The 19,165-nt window shown below is 59.6% G+C and overlaps 1 long non-coding RNA gene across 3 annotated transcripts; it reads left to right on the forward strand.

The window, feature by feature from the left end:
• Nucleotides 1–1,617: 1,617 nt before the first annotated feature.
• LOC139079762 (uncharacterized) lies at nucleotides 1,618–18,026 on the forward strand. Of its 3 annotated transcripts, XR_011533693.1 has the most exons (5): nucleotides 1,618–2,723; nucleotides 3,138–3,576; nucleotides 3,668–3,815; nucleotides 9,223–11,196; nucleotides 12,661–13,869. It is a non-coding gene; the product is annotated as an uncharacterized lncRNA (long non-coding RNA). The 3 variants fall into 3 exon arrangements; XR_011533692.1 differs by lacking the exon at nucleotides 3,138–3,576 and having other exon boundaries at nucleotides 1,622–2,723; XR_011533694.1 differs by lacking the exons at nucleotides 3,138–3,576; nucleotides 12,661–13,869 and adding an exon at nucleotides 13,933–18,026 and having other exon boundaries at nucleotides 1,623–2,723.
• The last annotated feature ends 1,139 nt before the right edge of the window (nucleotides 18,027–19,165 follow it).

A 19,165-nucleotide genomic window follows, 5' to 3' on the forward strand; every position in this document is an offset into this window, starting at 1 on the left:
CTGAGAGCTGGTGGGTGCTGGGAACACAGTTGAAGATAACTTTCTCTGGCTGTGACGCCCAGACCCACAGGCCTTAACCGGGAACTGGCCCAGCACGCTGGACTCCAGCGAGTCTGGAGGGGCCATCCTGGGCCTGGAAAAACCCTCGTGGATCATCTAAGGCTGTGGTGACTGAATCCCAAGCCTCGTGCCCTTGGAAGGGGGAAAAAACCCACAAAACAGGCTGAGGCAGTCTCCGAAAGTTCAGCTTCCAAAACCTGGTCTGTTCATTAGGAGTCCTTGTTTATACGTATAAACATTTTTTAAAAAATCCTTTTTATATGTGAACTCCAGAGGCCTTTTTCCTCCGGCTTCTCGTCTGGAGCAGTAATTGTTTGCATTTCAGCTAACAACGTTCCAGAGTCGGGAGCCGAGTCGGGGACAGAATTGCTAACTCTAATTAGCAGGATGAGATTAACATCCCAGCAGGGGCATGGGGGTGGGGCTGTCCTCCAGGCCCATCTGATCCCCGTGGACCCTGCTCCCACAAGCCCCCCGCTGGGGGCTCCGCGGGGTGAGTGGGAGCCAGGCCGGCCAGGGCTGAGACCCGCCGCGTTCACCGCCCCTCGCTGGGCGTCCAGCTGAGCCTCACCCTCCCTCCAGGGCTCCCACGCCAGCCCCTGGCTCTGGCGCCCCGGCCTCCGCTGGTTTTGTCCCTGCAGGTGTTTGAGCAGAACAGAAACTGGCTGCGTGACCTTGGGGCAGTTATTCAGCCTCTTAGGGTACAAGCGTCTGCGTGGGGAGGTTGGTGGACAGCCAAGCCCCAGGAGGGGGCAGAAATTCGACCCTCCTCGCCGCCCTCCCGGGGCTCACCCGCCGCCAGCCTGCCCTTGCTGGCTTCAGGCAAGGCTGAGCATTTTCTGGTCTTTATCTGGTTTAGTTTTAAGTGCTTCCAACGGCAGCGGGGCTGTTCCACCACAGTCCCCAGGAAATTGGTCCACGTAGGACGGAGCCTTCCCGAGAATGAAGTCATCTGTTCCCTTTTTTATTTTTTGCTGCCTTTCTCCTTCAACACGAGTGCCCGGCCTCTGCAGTCCCTCCCCGCGCAGACGCGCCCCGCCCAGGGGGGTCGCCGGGCGGGCTGGGGGAAGGGGCTGGGACCCCGCGTACGTCCCCTGGACCCCGCCTCGCGCTCCCACCCGCGACTTCCCGGGCCCGCCCGAAAGGTGAGCTCCCGGGGGGCCGCCCGCGCTCAGGCGCGGCCCGCTCGGCAAACAATAACAGTAAATAACGCTCCCTTGTCAACGTAATAAAAACGGAAACGGTTACGATGTCTTTTTAATAAGCGTCCCCCATCCATCGGCTCCCTCCCTCCCGGCCGCGGGCCCCGGCTGAGCGGGGCGGGGAGGACGGGATGGGGCGCCGGGGGGCTGGGGGGCTCGGCGAGCGAGAGACGGGGGCGCGGGCGGCCGGGGTCACGCGCCAGCCGCGCCGGGAAGCGGCCGCGGTGAGTAACACGGTTGCCATGGCGACGTGGCCGCGAGGAACAGGAAGCGGCAGAAATAGCAGCCGCCGCGGCCCGCGCCGCCCGGCCCCTCCCCCCGCGAGCCCGTTGCCACGGCGACCAGCCCGAGCGAGGCTGCGCGGGCGGCCGCGGCCTCCGGCGCCCCGGTCTGCGCATGCGCCCCGGGCCTGCCCCGCGCGGGCGCCGCCCGGACCCCAGATCTGCCCGGCCGCCCGCTTGGGCGGAAAAAAGGGGAAAATAGCAGCACTGTTTGTTGTGGGCCTTTGGAAAGCGGCCCCGCCTTTGTTCCTGGCCGATTCGCTGGCTTCCAGGCGCCGGGGGCGGGCAGCCCAGGGGGCAGGGACACAGCCGCCCCGGGTCCCCAACGTCGTCTGAGTGCTGGGCGCTGGGCGATGCCTCTCGGAGCCCTGGCCTGGGGCGGGCTGACCAGGCCCTGCTGCCCTTGGCCGCCTGAAGCCCTCTCCGAGCCTGGCCTCCCCATCGGGGGTGGGGGGGACGTCTCCAGGTGACGCCCAGGGGTCCCCCGCCTGTGTCTCCTGGTCCCCTCTCCCCGGATCCCCTTCCGCAAACTAAGCAGCAGAGAGCACAGAGGGAGAAGTGAAGTGCTGCCCACCCCCAGGCTCCCTCTCCACTCTCTGTTCACCAGAAAACGAGGAAACAGCCCACCCCCCTGGAAGCAAGTGTCGAGGGGCACCTAAATGTTTCATAAGCCAGAGCCGCTCTCCAGCAGCTTGTTTATCTGGAAGCCTGGCTGCAGCCTTGCGTGTCTGAGGCGGGTGTGCACGTGTGCATGTGTGTGTGTGTGTGTGTGTGTGTGTGTGTGTGTGCATGGAGGGCGGGGGACACAATCATCTCTGAGGCTGTTTGTGGAGGGTTTTTTTCTCTCCAGATTTGGTTTGGTTTGTTTTTAATGAGGGTCAGAGGTCTGGGCTTCTGTGGGGAAGGGGGAAGGGTCACCTCGGATGGACAGGCCGGGAGCTCCCTGGAGGATGGGTCACAGGGCCTGGGGGCCCGGCGGAGGCCATCAGCGGAGCCTCCCCATCTGCCACTGCTCCCGGCAGCCGGGAGGGACTCCGTGGGCGCCAGGCTCTCCGACCTGCTCCCGGGGGTATGGGCCCCAGAGAGGGCCCAGGCCCAGGACTCCCGGACCTCTCTCCCCAGGGCAGGACAGCTGTTGTTCCCCTGGCCCCTGCCCTGGCCACACTGGCCAAGAGAGAAGGTGAGCAGAGCAACCCAGGTCTCTGGGGTTTTCTAGAATGGAAAGGAGAGGCTTTTGCTTTTTGAATGGGGCGGCCTCAGCCTTCCAGCATCCAGGCTGACCAGAAGGGAATGCACGGAGCCAGTGTTCAAGGAAGGGGGACCACGGCTTCAAACCTCCTCCTCCCCCCTCCCTGCCACCCCTCCCAGCCTCCTCCCCACGGTGGCCTTGTGCAGGCTGAGGGGTTCTAGCTGCTTAGCCTCTGAAAGAGCTAAGGAGAGAGGGTGGGGCTTGGGTGACGTTCCTGCCTCCCTTCCCCTCCCCCTGGCAACATGTGGGAGAGGTGCCCAGGACCGAAGGGAAAGCTTGTCTGATATCCAGAAGACTGGGGGTCCACCATGGCTAGCATCCTATTTGTCCCTTTCCTTCTTTTAGGAGGAAATGAAGACACAGGGAGCAGTTGTTATAATAAAGAGAAGTCCCTGCCTCCGTGCAGAGGGCAGGAGCGAATGCTGGGGCCCAGGGCTTTAGAACCAGCTGGTCCTGGTGGTGAATTCTAGCTGGGCCCCACGGAAGCTCGTGCCCCTGCATCCCAGGGACAGCGCAGCGCCCACCTGCCAAGTTGTGGTGGTTCCGTGAAGTGAGGCAGAAAAGCTCTTAGCGGCGCCTGGCACAGAGCTCAGAACGTATGGCTGTTGTTGGAGCTGGAGGCGCTCAGTGCGCCACTCTCGCTGGTGTGACCCAGCGCTGCTGCCTCGGGCCCTGAGGCTCTGGGCCTGGGCTCTGTCCCCAGGCAGGCCCATCTCTGTCACAGGCCCTGCCGCCAAGCCAAGGCATGTCGCTTGCCTCCTTGGGGCCTGGGTCTTCCCCTCTGGTAAATGGGGTAATCCTCCCGACCCGCCGGGATTGGGGGTTACTCCGTGCCGGCGTCCGCCGAGGTCTGTCCATTTCCTTATCTCATTTAGCCTTCAAAACAACCCTGAGAGGTGAAGGCCACGACGATCCCAATTTCACAGACGAACGGACAGAGCCTCAGAGAGGTGAACTCCCCTTCTGGGAATCAGCAGCCTGGAAGGTGGCATGGAACGCACCCCTGAGAGCCAGCACCGCGTGGTTTGTGTTACTGTCACCCCCCCCCCACCCCCGCCTTCCTGCTCGTCCTCTGACCTTGATCAAGGAGTTTGTGCTTTTGGGTTCAACCATTCTTGACTCTTCTGAGACTGGCGGGGCCCCAGCTCTCTCAGTGGGAGACCCCCTCTGGGGTACGTCAGGAACTTGAGAGCCGGGGGGGCCCCACACGGTCCCTGCGGTCAACCTGGCAGCTCATGACAGTTCTCTCACCTCCCCCCACCCCTTGTTCCTCCCTGCCATTTCTGCGGAAGGACTGGGATCCCTAATACACCCAGGTGGACGCGTGGCATCCAGATGGTGCAGTTAATGGCGCTGACGTCGTAAATCTCGGTTATTGTCCCGGCTCCCCCTCCGCTCAGCACAGGAGCTGGTGGGAGAGGCACCCCTCCAGCCCCTCCCCACCCGCCCCAGGCTTTGTTCCTGCTCAGTGGCCAGGCAGGAAATGGCCCGGTTTGTGGCCTCCGCTGCCTACTGCCTCTGTTTGAATCCTGGCCCTGTCACTTCCCGGCTGTGCGGCCTTTGCCCAGCCCTTCATCTCGCTGTTGTTCTCAGTTTCCTCATCCATCAATTAGGGATGGTCACCGCAGCTGCCTGTCCCGGGAGGATCAGGTGGCCGGCTCCCAGAGGGTCCTTGGGTTGTCACTCCTTGTAGCAAGTGCTTACTCCCTGCTGAGGGGTGTAAGAGCAGCTCCAGGAGTCCTCAGACAAGCACACTGTTACCCCATGTTACATGTGAGGAAGCTGCAACTCAGAGAAGGGAAGTGTGTTGCCCAAGGCCACACAGCCAATTAGCAGAGGCACTGGCGGGCCTGTGCGGCTCTGATGCCCTCGCTGTAACCCCAGGTTCCTGGCCCTCCCGCCGGAGGACCTCTGGGGCTCTCTACCAAGGTCTGCGGTGACAGCATCGTTAGCCCTGCCGAGAGCTGCTTCTGTAGCCCAGGTCTGAAAGACACCGGGTTAATAGGTCCTTAATAAAGCCAGTGGAGGCGTCTGCGTCTTCCAGGGGCAGAGGCCAGGGGGGCCAGGGGCCAGGGGGGCCAGGGGCCGCAGATGCGTCCTAATGAAAATTCTGGGGAGGGCGGAGGGGCTGCTCAGTGAACTGCAGCTCAGGTCTCGGAGGCAGTGCTCTCGCCCTCCTGGCCTGAGTCGCTGGATGCCTCTTGGTGCAGGGGACAGTCACCCTTCACTCGCTCCATCCATCCACCCATCCATCCATGCACGCATCCATCCATCCATCCATCCATCCACCCACCCATCCATCCATCCATCCATCCATCCATCCACCCATCCATCCATCCACCCATCCATCCATCCATCCATCCATCCATCCACCCACCCCCATCCATCCATCCATCCATCCATCCATCCACCCACCCATCCATGCACGCATCCATCCATCCATCCATCCATCCACCCACCCATCCATCCATCCATCCATCCATGCACCTCACCCATCCATCCATCCATCCATCCATCCATCCATCCATCCATCCACCCATCCATCCATGCACGCATCCATCCATCCATCCATCCATCCACCCACCCATCCATCCATCCATCCATCCATCCATCCACCCATCCATCCATCCATCCATCCATCCATCCATCCATCCACCCACCCCTCCATCCATCCACCGCCATCCATCCATCCATCCATCCATCCAGACCCACCCATCCATCCATCCATCCATCCATGCACCCACCCATCCATCCATCCATCCATCCATCCATCCATCCATCCATCCACCCGTCCATCCATCCACTCCCTCCCTCTCTCTCTCCCTCCCTCCCTCCCTTCCTTCCTTCCATCTATTCTTCCAGTGTTTCTTGAATGCTCATCTTGAGCCAAACCTTAGGTTAGATGCCCAGGCTCCCTCCCCCAAGGGCCTCACATTCTAAAAAAGACACCAAATAAACAACTAACTCTGCATGCACAGGATGCCAGAGGAAGAGAGAGCTTCTTGGGGGCTCTGTGACCCACCAAGCTCTCTGGGTGCACCCCAAGGGGATGCCACCTCTGCTGGGCTCTTTCTGGGGCTTGCTCAGCTCCACAGGGGGTCCCTTCCCAGGCACCCCCCCCCCAGATGCTATCCGTGAGCCAGGAAGGGGGAAGGTAAGAGCGGGTAATGTAGGGGCCCAGGGAGGCTCAGAGCAGCTGAGACCCCAGACCGGTAGGAGTCCAGGTTCTGCACAGGCCTTGGCAGTGATGGCCCCCAGCCCTCAGGCTGGAGCCCAGGGACAGTGGGCCAGGGCCGAAGACTCAGGCCAAACCCCGCTGTACAGCAGAGAGCCAAAGGAAGACAAGGCCTGGAGCGACCCATGGACCCTGGAGCAGACCTGCCAAGTCTCCACGAGCCTGACTCCGGGCTTTGGGGCACTGAAACTCTGCTCTCCCCGCCCCAAAATCCCTCATGGCTCCCAGTTGCCCTCAAGGTGACGTCCAAACTCCTTAGAGACAGCACATGCTGCTGGGTGAGAGGTAGAAGCCGGAGGCCAATCCCAGCCCGGTCTCTACGAGCTGTGTGACCACTGGCAACTCACCTAGCCTCTCTGGGTCTCAGTGTCCTCATCTGTCAATGGGGATGCTACCAGTACTCCACTAAGGGGGATTGTTGGATGATTCGGTGAGCCTTGGTCCCTGAGATGGGCTTAGCAGGGAGCTGGACACGTTATAACTGTTCAGTAACAGGGTGGCTATTGTTGTCATTACTATTATTGATTCTAAGACTTGGCAGACCATGATTCAGAAGGCCCTGACTGCTGGAACCCCAGTCTGCCCCTCATCTGAGTCCACTCTTACTACGCTGTGCTGCTCTGTTCCCGCACAGCGGGTCCCTTCATGCCGCTGGGCCTTTGCTCATGCTGTGGCCTCTGCCAGGAGGGTCCTTCCCTCTCTGGGCTGCGGGCAGATCCCAGTCAGGTGTCCGCCGCCCTAGGAACCACCCCCCTGGCGAGTTGCTCAGCATTCTCTGTGCATCCAGCATTCTGTGCACACTTGTGGCCGAGTGGCAGTTGTCCGGAGCGGCACCCACATTTACCTCCCATCTGATTCCCCCCCTTCAGTGTGACTTCTCAGGCACGAGGGCCACAGCCAATGTGTGTTCTGGTCCTCGGTCCCAGCGTCGCGCCTGTCACACGGTAGGCGCTCCTTAGAGGGGTTGAGGGGGTGGCGTGGTGGTCCGCCCCGAGCAGTGAGCCGCCCAGCCCCGCTGCTCCTTCTGCTTCCTCACTGAGGAAGGGCAGGCGCCTCGGCGCTCACTCCTCCGGGAGAGGCTTCTGTGAAATGCCGGGGCTCCCGGTTAGAGCTCAGCAAGAGGGGAGGCATGGGGCCCACAGAGGGCCAGGCCCCCCGCTTCCGCCTGTCGCTCCCCCAGCCCCTCCCCTGCGCACCTCCATGCCTTCTGCTCCTGGTGTGGGCTGAGCCGCTGATGCCTGGATTGCATGGGGAGTGGAGAGCAGGGGCCGGGCAGACACCCACCGTGTGGGAGCAGCCCATGGAGCACTCTGTGGCCAGCCCTGGCTGGGCCCTCGTCCCCACTGTGTTCCTGTCTGGCCCCCGGGCCACTTCCCGCTGCTCCCTGCGAGGCAGCCAGGTCTCCCTGTCCTGGCAGAGGGACAGCTGTTACTACCATCTGGCTGGATCCTCTGCCCCGAGCCACCTGCTCCAGACGGAGGGCCCCTGCAGGATGCTCAGGTTGAATGGAGTCCAGGGGAGCCCTCCCATTTGGCAGATGAGCAAGATGAGGCCCAGGGAGGGAAAGGGGCCTGTCCAAGGTCACACAGTGAACCCAGTGTTCTTTTCTGTCCTGCCTGGAGAGGAGAACACCCACACACCTTGGTTTTGACCTTGAAGAAATGGAAAAACGTGAACCTTAAAGATAGGAGATTGCCATGGCTAAGACATGGGCAGGCTGTATGACCATGGGCATGTTACCTAACCTCTCTGGGCCTCAAGCGCTAGTGAGGATTCAGTGAGATGACAACTGCACAGGGACCAGCATGCCTCCTGGCACGTCCCAACCTCTCTGTAGACAGCTTTCTTACGATTAGGGAGCAGGTAAGCCTCACCTTGAACAAACCCAGCCGACGAAATTTGTTTTTATGCAGACATGGCAATTCCCCTGCCCTTTTTCATATTATGGAAAAATGCTCAGGGTTGTAACAGGAACCGCTACAGGTTTATCGGGGTATAGTCAGGGGGCACCAGGCGTGCCTCCTGCTCTGCCCTAGAGGCTGTGACCTCAGGAGAGGGGCTTGGTGGCTCCCAGCCTCAGCTTGTCCATCTGCAGATGGAGAGGGTGGCACCTCCCTCGGAGGGCTGCTGTGGGGCTCAGTAAGATAACTTAGGGGCACAGGGCCTGGGGGTCACCAGCCTTCCAGAACCCCGTCTTTCTCACAGACGTTATGGAGAAGGAGCTTGCCCTGGGTGTGGGATTGGCTTGCAAGACCTGGTCTGGGGACCTGTGTGTCCTGGAGAGGGGTGGGGTCCCAGACTCCTGGGCTGAGCGAGCACGGCCCCTCTGGGAGCAAGAAGCCCTGCTGGGCAGGTAGCCCCTCGTCCAGCCAGTCCCCCTCGGGTCCTCCCTCCCTCCGCGCCCCTGCTGGAGGCTGCGCGTGTGTCGGACTCCTCGCGGCTGCTGCTGCATGGCTGTCTCTTCCGAGGGGGTGGGGGTGCGTTTTCCAGGCGCATGTTTTCCTGGCAGCTCTGAAAATTAATTGGCCTTTAATGTGGCATAGTATTTATTTTAATTAGCAGGAAATTGACCAATTTCTTAATAAGGGGCTGCATGAGGCTCCATAGTTGGGGTTGGTGGTGTGTGTGTCGGGGGGTGGCGATCAAGCAAGAACGACACCCACAGTCCACGAGGAGCCTTTGGGTGCACAGAACTCTGGCCTTCCTGGCTGCGAGTGCTCCCTTCAGGGAGTGAGAGGGCCTGTGGTGAGGGCCCCCGAGGCGAGGTGGACAGGGGTGGGGGCCTGCGCACCTGACGCAAAGTCAGGAGCAGCAGGAGGAGGGGGCTCTGGGCTGGGGGACCCACAGAGGGCCAGGTGGCTCTGCCACAGGCCTCTCGGGTCCGACAGGCTTGAATTCTGCCTTTGACCTTGGTCTACTGGGGTCCTGGGTATAGATCACGGATCCCCAGGCTAGGATTCTGCCTCCTGGCCTTAAGGACACCCCTGTCCCATTTGGGGAATTTTTTTTTTTGTTGAGTTAATGATAGGTTACAATCTTGTGTGATTTCAGTTGTACATTAATGTTTGTCATTCGTGTTGTAGGTGCACCATTTCATCCTTTGTGCCCTCCCCCCACCCCACCTTTCCCCTGGTAGCCACTAATCTGTTCTCTTTGTCCACATTTTAAAATTCCCATTTGGGGAATTTCTTAAAGGGCCACGCTCCTTTTCTTGCTGGTGGAATCGAGGCGGGTCCTCAAGCATGTGTGGGGCACCAACCATGATGAGTTATCCCATTTTACAAACGTGGAAACGGAGGCGCAGACAGCGGCCATGTTCAGCCCAGGCCTCGCAGATAGCCCTGCTCGTCCTTCAGGGCTGGCCGCGCCCGGAAGGCCGCCCTGCCACCCGGGCAAGTCCCTCTCTGCGGTACCCTGCGCTTCTCCTCCTGTGTCCTCTTGGCAATGATAAAGAGCCTGCTCAGTGTGTCTCCTGGCCTGTAAGTCCCCTGAGGGCGGGTACCGTGTCTGTGTGCTCAGCTTTCTGCCCCAGAGCCAGGGCAGGTCTGGCACCTGATAAGTGCCTGTTGTACGTTTGTTGAATGAATGAATGAGTGAGTGATGGAGTCAGAATGGAAAGACAACCAGCCTTGTGACGCCTAGTCAAGAATTATTATCACCCCTCTGCCTCGGGGTGTCTTCACCATTTTATACCTTAACTGGAGTGGATGCTGATGGGGGAGTCGCCCCCTCACCCACCATCTAACTCATCCTCGGGCCGCTGTCCTGCCCCCCTCATTTCCCTGGGGTCTGACCTGGGAGCCTGTGTGCACACCCACTGGGTGAAGGGGAGAAGGATGCTATCCCGGCGGCCTCCCTCAGCTTGGCCTCCAAGGACCAGTGGAGGGTGGCTGCCTGCCTCGGTGGTGGCCTCACCGAGCCACCCCAGGCTCTCCAGGGGCCTGCTCCAGCCACTGGCTGGGAAAGTGAAGCCGTGACCCCACCCCTCCACCCCCAGCACATCGTCCCCGCGCCTCCTCCTGGCCCGTGCCGTGAGCCTCCCAGTGCAGAGATGTCCCGGGGACTCCCCTGCCGTCCCCCTGGACGTGGACCCACCATGTTCCCCGTTTGTTTATTTAAGACCATCACACATGCTTTCTCTGCGCCAGGCACTGTTCTGGGCACTTGACAGATATTTATCCTTAGTATGAAGTCAGTGCCAATATGTCCTCATTTTACAGACAGGGAAACTGAGGCACAGAGAGGTCCGTGACTGGTCTGCTTTTTCCTGGGCTTTCACCCCTGACTGCTAGCTGGGGCCTTGGCTCTCACAGCCTCCTCAGGTGTTCCCACCTCCTGCTCACCGGGCTCATGCGGCCCCACTGCCTTTGTCACACGGGTGCCTCTCCTGAGACGCTGGCACAGGGCGGTGGCACAGTGGGTGGCAGTGAGGAGGCCCTGGTACATGGATGGAGTGAGGACACAGCCCCCGGAACCAGCCATAACTGAGTTTGAATTTGGATTCGCCACGTATGGCTGTGGCATCCTGGACAAGCGGCTTCGGGTCCCTCCGGCTGCTCTTCATCTGAAGAACAAGGGCAAAGCCGTTTATTCTCAAGGTTGTAACAAGGAGGACACAAGAGAGCCCGAGACAGTGCTGCGCCAAGGTCCCACAGGCCGTCTTTCACTAATAAAGGTAATATTCTGTCCCTTTTCTCCCCAACCTGTCCTCTGCCCCTCAAAGCTGGTCATCCCAGAATCCTTTGCCCCCTTTGTGGGCAGAGTCCCCAGTGACAGGCATTCCCAGAGCACTTCTGTCTGTGTCATCAGCCTGGTGCCTGGTCGTGTCCACTCTGGGCCCTGGCCCCTCAGAGCCCCAGGCAGCGGGCAGACGTGGCCAGACGAAGGCGGGGGCTCTGCTGGGGAGAGAGCAGGCGTTCTGGGCTCGTCCATTTGTGAGACGCTTATTGAGCACCTGCTGTGTGCCGGGCTCTGTGAACGCGACCGCCCCCAGGGAGCCCCCACCGGCTGGAGAGGCCGACGAGTGGCCCAGCCGCCTTGACTCAGCAGCCGTGTGGGCGGCCATCGCCCAGAGTGGGAGACTGGTCTAGCTGCAGAGGCAGAAGCTTCAGGAAGAATTGACAGCCGAGCTGAGGCCAGAAGCGGGAGCTGGTGGCCGAGGGCGCTGGGGTAAGCCGGGCGTTCCAGGCAGGGGGCCGGAGAGTGGGACAAGCGTGGTCTTCAGGAAACAGCCGGTACTGGGTGTGGCCCTCGTGGGCGGGCGGAGGCCAGACAGGGCGGGCCTCGGGCCTTACTCCACAGATGCCGAGAGTCCCTGCCAGGTGACAGGTGCCGACGGGGTGAACAAAGGAGAGCGGGCCTCTGCCCTCCTTACATTCCAGGGGGAGACGGAGGGGCAAACATCAGCCAGGTGACCGCACACGTCCCCAGGATCACGGCCAAGGGCGCGGCGTGAATAACCAGGGGACCAGGGAGGAAGGAGGCAGCCTATGGTCGCGGCCAGAGCCGGGCCCTTCCTCCTAGGCTGCTGGGGGTGTGGCTCTTGAAGCAGGGCAGCGCAACTGGAGGGCGATTGGAGTGACCCCTCTGTGGCTGGGGCAGAACAGAGTGGGAGGGAAGACCAAGGACCTGGGCCGGTGGAGTCTCCAGGCAAGGGGTGGCGGCCGGGGTCAGGGTGTGGCCAGGGGACAGACAGAAGCGGTGCGTCTGAGAGCCTTTCAGGAGGCAAAGAGACTGGTGCTTACAGCTGTGGGGGAGGGCGGTGGGGAGGCAAGGCCGAACCCAGATTTCTGGACCAGGCCTTGGGGTGACAACGATGCCATTTGCCAGCGTGGAGAGCCCGGGGGCATGGACGAGCTCAGCTTAGAGGGTCAGGCGCCCAACATGATCTTAGCAGGAAGGTCCTGCCGCCAGCAGCCACGGTGTCCAAGGTCCAGGGGAGAGGTTGGGGACCCATTTGACCAGGACAGAGACTGGCCTGCAGCTGTGGGCCAGAGCTGCCCAGGGTCCCGCCCGATTCTGCCGTTCTCGAAGAAGGGTTTGGATCATCCTTCCCTTCTCGTGTTCCTCATTCATCCCAGGGCATCTGCAGTATAGAACATTCCAGAATCCTGAAGACTTCTCCTTCGGGTTTGCCCAGTCCTTCCAAGTCCGCATCCTCGCTCACACATTCTTTTCCCCTGGGACCCATGGATCAAAGGCTCCAATTAGGGGAGGGGGGACCATTTCTTGGGGAGGCAGGGGGTCCCTGGGCGGCTCAGGTTGGCCCCCCGCTCAGCTTGAGCAAGCACCATCACTGCTGTCGCCTCCTACGTGTTGTGTTCTCGAGAATTCCCCCACTCCTCATCCAGCCAGAAGCAATGCTTGCGGGAGAAACTGTGGGGTCTTCAGCCATGGTCCACGTGGGTGTAGGGTTGGGGGGGGCGTCCCTGGCTATTCTCCTTGAGGGGCATTCCTTGCCTCCTCCGGGTGAGGGCTCTGTGTCTGTTTTGTCCCTGCCACTGGGGGCTGGGCAGGGACCCAGCTGGGCTCTGTCGATGGGCCTTGCAGACTGATGGAGAAAGGGATGTGTGTGTGTGAGGGAGAGTGCGCGCGCCCGCCTGAAACCTAATTGTCCGCTGTCTAATCCGTCAGCCAGAGGACAGCTTGCCAGCCCCTCCCCGACTGGCTGATAAATGCCGACCGCGGCCCCCCTGCTCCCGAGCTGCCTTAATTGGTATCAGGACGTGCCTGGACTCCATCCTCCGGCCCCCGCCTTCCTCCTCTCCTGCCGCTGCCTCCAGCCTCTGGTGGGGCTCACCTGCTGCCACAGCCCCAGGAGGAGGTGGGGAGACCAGTAATGACAGCTCCATTTATGTGGCACCGACTGTGTGCCCAGCCTGTGCTGACGAAGCCCTCTGCCTGCCCTCACTCCTCCCCACACAGCCCCACGAGGTTGGGGAATCATCCTCCTTTCCCATCCACACACACAGGAAGTGTCCCCTGGGCCCTCCACATGCCCCCCCAGGCTGGAAGCTGGGGATGCTCAGGGGACCAGCCAGACTCGGCAGACCAGACTGCCTCCCCCCAGGAGCTCCCTGATAGCTGGCAGGAAGGGCTTCTTCCCAGACAGTTGGCCTGGGAGGGCTTAAGAGTGAACCCCTTGCCATTATAGGAAGTTCAGAGAGGTTTGGCAACCTACCTAAGATCACACAGCTAGAAAAGGAGGGAGAGAGAGCAAGGTTGCCCTCAAAACAACCACACGGTTGGTCCTCAAAGTCACGGGGGACAAATCACTTGGGGACAAGTGAGAAACTCAAATGCCTCCTCCTGAGATTCTGAATGAGGGTCTGGGAGCCCCAAGAATCTGCATGGATGTCAGGCTCCCCAGAGATGGGCCACTCGGGACCCTGGCTCTCCACACTGATGGAGAACTTGGGGGGAGGGCAAAGCAGGGTGAAATGGGGATGACATTTCATTCATTCATTCAATGAGCACTTACTGAGCAACCGCCCTGTGCCAGGCCTCTCCCTGGACGCTGGCAGGACCAACCGTGTGATTTTCAGGGTCTACACGAGAGGAAAACAGGCCCCCCTTGTCCAAAGTGTATTAAGAATTTCAAGATGGCAACAGCAGAGCGTTCAACCATCTGGGGCCCTGAGAGACCTCGCAGGCTGCTCGCTCGTGAAGCCAGCCCCGCTGCTGGGGGCCCGTGCGGGAAGACAGCCAAGCCGCCGAGCCCCGATCCTGATCGGACCCCTGCCCCTTAACTGGAATTCTGAAATGGATAAAAGTTCTGAAAACCCAAGTTCTTTGGGAAGATGGTGGCAAATTCATTTGGAGGCAAAACCTGACCTCAACTGACGGGAAGCTCTTTATAGTATTATTTATTCCCCTTGATATGAATATTTGTGCATTTCTTTGCAGAGATATTCATGTGTTTGGTTGTGGGGGCTGCCCAGGCCCTGCTGGGGTGCTCCCTAATCTTCGCTGTGTGCGCCACATCGTTCTTCTGGAAGGAACAGCTCTGAGTCCCCCACTGCCTCTGGCCCGGGGCTTTAGAGGAGGAGGCTGGGCTCACACAGGACGCATATCTACACCCTGGACGGGACGATCGCCATGTGCTCCATTTTCTTCTGCATCATCCAGAGACGGTGTGGGGCTGCATGAGGGTCTCACAGTGACCCCAGGCCCTGACCTGCCTTCTCCCTGGGTGGTGGACAGCTGCTCTCTGCAAAGAAAGGGGGCTTGCTGATTCAACCCCCACGGGGGCTGCGGGCGTGTCACTCATGGTCCACCAGGAGATTTATTTCACAGTAAAGGGACTAGGGGACATGTGAGGCCAAGCAATAGAGCAGTTTTCTTAAAAAGAGAAGAGAAGGAGCTGGGCCCGTGGCGTGGTGGTGAAGTTCATGCATTCCGCATTGGCAGCCTGGGTTTGCAGGTTCAGATCCCGGGTGTAGACTGACACCACTCATCAGCCATGCTGTGGAGGTGACCCACATATAGAAGAGAGGAGGACTGGCACACATGATAGCTCAGGGCAAATCTTCCCCACCAAAAAAACAAAAAAAGAGAGAGAGAGAGAAGAGAAAATAGCTTTATTGATTATAAATGTAATATATACCCATCATCATAAAAAATTAATACAAAAGAAGAAAGTAACAATCACCTGAAATCTACCCCCTCCACAGTAACCACTGTTGACATTTCTGTGACTGCCCTTCCTTCCAGGTTTTTCTAGATATATCTTTTCTTTCCCAAAGATGGGCTTCATTACCCAGTGTTTTGCAACCTGCATTTTTTTCTCTGTCACTTAACAATATGTTGTGACTGTCTTCCCACGTCTAAGTCGTCGTTTTTCAGGGGGACGAGGAAGTCCATGGTAAACACATCCCGTGACCAGCTCAAACAGCCCCCTTGGGGGACACTGTCTGGTTCCAGCTTTTCATTAATGTACACGTCCCCAGGACGGCATCATTGTGCACACAAGCCCATAGAAGTGGAGGCCCTAGGTCCACACGGGGTGGGTGCACCCACCACGTCGTAGGCACTGCCAGGCTCCCTGCCATCTCTGCTGAAGTGCCAGTCTCTGACCATTAGGAAGAGGGGCCCATGCCGGCCGGGCAGAGGGTCCTGCCAGAGCAGCCCCCAGGCTCTGCAGCTGCAGGGGAAGCAGGAAGCCAGCGGGGTACCACGTCATCCTGCCATCAAGGGCCTTCAGCCACCTTTGCGTGGCTCTCTCCTGTGCCCTCTCCTTCTGCCTCCACTCGCCCACAGGCCACTGTCCCCAGCCCCCACGGAGGCCCCTTGGCCACGGCCCCCAGCCGAGCCTCTGGTTCTCTCTTCTCAGACAGGGATAAATCTGGACCCCAGGCCCCCTCACGCCCTAATCACTTGAGCTTTCTCCCGATTTGCATGTCTTCAAGGAGCCTTGATTAACGCCCTTGCTGGCATCCTCTCTGCTCCAGCCACGAGGAATCTGATTGCGAAGTGGCCTCAACTTCTTCAAAAATAAGATAAACCCTCCCTAATGCAAGTGGAGCCCATGCTTCTCTGAACAGTGAGAGATCTGGAGGCGTCTCCCAGGAGCCCCATCAGCTCAGAAACGTTGGAAACTTCTGAAAGGAATCAAGCCATTTCTCTCACCAGCAGCCCAAAGCCTTTTCTCGGCACTGACATGAACTCTCTTAGCAGTCATTGGAGGTGGGCCTCATCTTCTCCAGCCTTCAGACAGGAAACTGAGGCTCAGAGAGGGCAAGCTACTGGCTCTAGATCACTCAGCCAGGCCACTTTCAGCTCAGCCGGAATATGAACTCAGCCCTGTCTGACTCCAGCCAGACCTTCAACTGACACTTGTTAAAAGCAGGCTGGGCCTGGGGCAAGGGCTGGGGGAAGGATGAGGCTGGAAGGAGCAGACACGTGTAATGAGGTGGCTTTGGCGTCCGGCCCTGGAAGTCCTTGCAGCTGACAAAGCCAGCCCTGAGAAGAGGACCGAGCGCCCATCTGCTGTTCCCCAGCTGTGTGTTGGGACAGAGGGTGCCGGGTCTTGCTGTAACAGCGCAGCACCTTTGTGGCGTGACACGTGGTGCAGTGGTCACGACCCACAAGTGTACCTGCGCGTCACCCGTGTGGTCTAACCCACGTGTGCCCACCAGCCTGCCCCATCAGAGAGCGCCCGAACGCATGGGAATCTGGCTGCTCTCTGCAGCTGGGGGACGGGACGCTCTCCGGGGTCTGTGTGGGGCAGGATGGGCCCCAGGGTGGCAGGGCACGGAGACCCGGCTCAGCCCTCTGCCCTGCCCTCCAGGCCCCTCCCGGCCCCTCCCGAGCCTGCCCGCCTGTCGCGGTTCTCCCTGCTTCTCTTGGGGCCGAGCTGTGGGAGCTGCAGGGTTTGAAGTGCTGGGGGGCGGGTAGCGCCGTGTTCTCTTGCTTCTCTGGGGTGGAGCAGTTTCCCAGCCTGCTGCTCCCGCCCTCGCTCTCTCCAGGGTCCTTGCTCCCGATGGGTGGGGCAGAGGGGTCTCCCTGGGAGGCCTGGCCTCTTCCATGACTTCCTGGTGTCTCTGGTCACCTCGGGGTTTTCTGGGCTGAGTGTGGCCGTCCCTGGCCAGAACCTGCCAAGCCCAGGGGCCTTGGGACAGGTGTGCATACACGGTCCAGTGGCCAGAGCCTGGGACACAGCGTGCTGGGGGCCGCACCTTCCTGGGGGGCTGTAACAAGCTGTTCCTGCTCCTCTGGGGACATCCACTCGGGGTGGGGAGGGGGCAGCAGGAGGCACAGAGCAGGCTGGGAACGTCCATCCTCTCAGTGCCAGGCCCTGGGGCTCAAAGGGCAGGCACCTGGAATGGAGGCCCCTGGGCCCACCCCCAACCCCCCACCCCCGCCTGCTGCTGGCCCCTGGTGGGGACGGCCCTTCCTCTCTGTGTTTGTCCTCCCAGCTGGGCCGGGGTCTGCGAGGGAGTCAGGGGATGCTTGGGCACATTCCCAAAGCTTTGGGGTTTCAGAGACCAATATAATTTCCAAAGGAAGTTTGCGGACTAATGTGGGGATGCCAATTTTTAATTTTGCTAGAGAAGGAGGTTAAAGAGAAGAAGACAAAACACACGTTCAAAATCCCATCATCAACTATCACTTCATTTTATGAAATAAATTACATTTTTAAACCAAAAAGCTACGAAGGACATAATCTTAGAATGAAGGAACATCCTCTCCCCAGAAAACAGCATTTGGAGACTTCACACTGTTTCTTGTGCTGTAAGACCCGGGGAAGGTTTGCCTCAGCCGAGCATCGGGCACTGGTCCCTAATGGGGCACTCAGGAACACCTTGTGGTCACAAGATGGCTGCTCCACCTCCTGCCATCAAGTCCACATTCTGAGCAGGATAACGCATATTTTCCTTGAAATCTTTGCCTTTTAACTCAACAGGGGAAACCTTCCCCAGGATCCTCTGCTTTCATCTCGTTGGTCAGAACTGGGTCACATGCCCACTCTTACCTGCAAAGGAAGCTGAGAAATGGCTTATTTTAGTTTTCTGGACTCTGTGATAGAGGAAGGCCCGAGGGAACGGAGTTGGAGTGGGTGTTTGGGAGATCGCACAGATAGTTTTCTGGGACGTCTCAGCTTTCATTCCATGTCACCCCCCGCTCGGGTCTGTGTGGAACGCGGCCTGTCACGACTGACTGATCCAGCGCCCAGTTCCCTAAGCAGCAGCTGGGAAAGCCCAGTTCAGCCCCAAACCCCAGGCTCCTTCATCCACCCAGGCTCGTCCCGATTCTGGGGATCCCGGTGCTGTTCCCGCCTGTAGTGGGGGCTCTGGATCAAAGAGTTCCCGATTTCAAAGCCTGTTTTCAGAGGAAGTGGTCCAGACAGAGCTGCCCGGGAAAGAGCAGGACATCTAGGTAGACATGAAGTTCAGGAAATAATGAACAATTTTTTACTCTAAATATTTGCATGGGACAGAAACTAAATGCATAAACTAAAATGTTATTCCTTGTTTCATCGAAATACAAATTTAACTGAGCGTCCTGTGTTTTTACTTGTTGAATCTGGCGTCCCCCCCCCTGCCCTGTGGCCTCCACTCTCTGGGTGCCGGAAACCCCGTCTCTGGCTGGAGGTCGCCCCTGCCTGAGTCGCACCCCTGGCGGGGCCAGAGCCTCGTGGGGCAGCTTCTACAACGAAGGAGGGACAGCGCAGCCCCATTTGTCCCCAGCATCGCCTCGCAGCTGTGTCGACCAGGAGAGAGCAGCCGCCCAGCGAGAGCTGCTCTTGAGTTGAGCTGCCCGAAATTGAGGTTTCTGCAGGTCAAAGTGGCTGAACGTCGGCACCTTCATGCTGATCAGCCTAATAATTTTGCACATAAAGAACAAATGGGGATTCTGAGACGTCTCTGCCTTGAGGGGTAGAATGGAGCAAAAGTGGGTTTGAATCCTGAGTCTGTCTCTTCCCAGCTGAGAGACCATGGGCCAGTCACTTGCCCTCTCTGAGCCTCAGCTTGTACTCATCTGTACAATGGGTATGTTCCTAGTGAGGATTCCCCGGGGCGTGTGCGGAGGACAGAACTGAGCTCGGCAAGCTGCAGCGGTGTCTCTGTGTCCCTACCACTCTGTTCCAGGTGGCAGCTCCTCCTGGGAGGCACTGGCTTCAGGGTGTATGTTGAGGGGAGGGCAGGGACGGAGGGGTGCTCCACCTCTGCAGAGCCGGCCTGGAGACCAGCCACATGCTCCGCGGCTCCTCTCCTTCTGCTGCCCCTGCATCACCTTGGGTCGAGCTGCAGGGCCGGAGGTCCGCATCGGTGCCCCAGAGGTGCCCGGGGAGCCTGTACCTTTTGCTGGAAGCTTGCACAATGCGGCCGACCGGCACCTCAAGCAGGCCTGGCTTCCACACCTCACACCAGCTGTCAGCTCCTCATGATGACCACACTCGGGGTGTTGTCTCTGAGCAGAGGTGGCCCTCCAGAATCAGAGGAGGGTTCTCTGTCCTACCCCACGCCCACAGTGAGCCGTGACTGCCCCCCTTTCCAGCTCTGTGACTCCTGGCTGAGCCTCAGCTTTCAGACCTGCCAGGCGGAGAGTTAGCAGCCTCATAGAGGAGGTCTGAGGCATTGGTGGGGCCACCGTGCCCGGCGCCCTGTGAATGCGCAGCCCTGGGGCCACCACGAGG

This window comes from Equus przewalskii, chromosome 26 (assembly GCF_037783145.1).
Source record: "Equus przewalskii isolate Varuska chromosome 26, EquPr2, whole genome shotgun sequence".
Taxonomy (NCBI): Eukaryota; Metazoa; Chordata; class Mammalia; order Perissodactyla; family Equidae; genus Equus; species Equus przewalskii.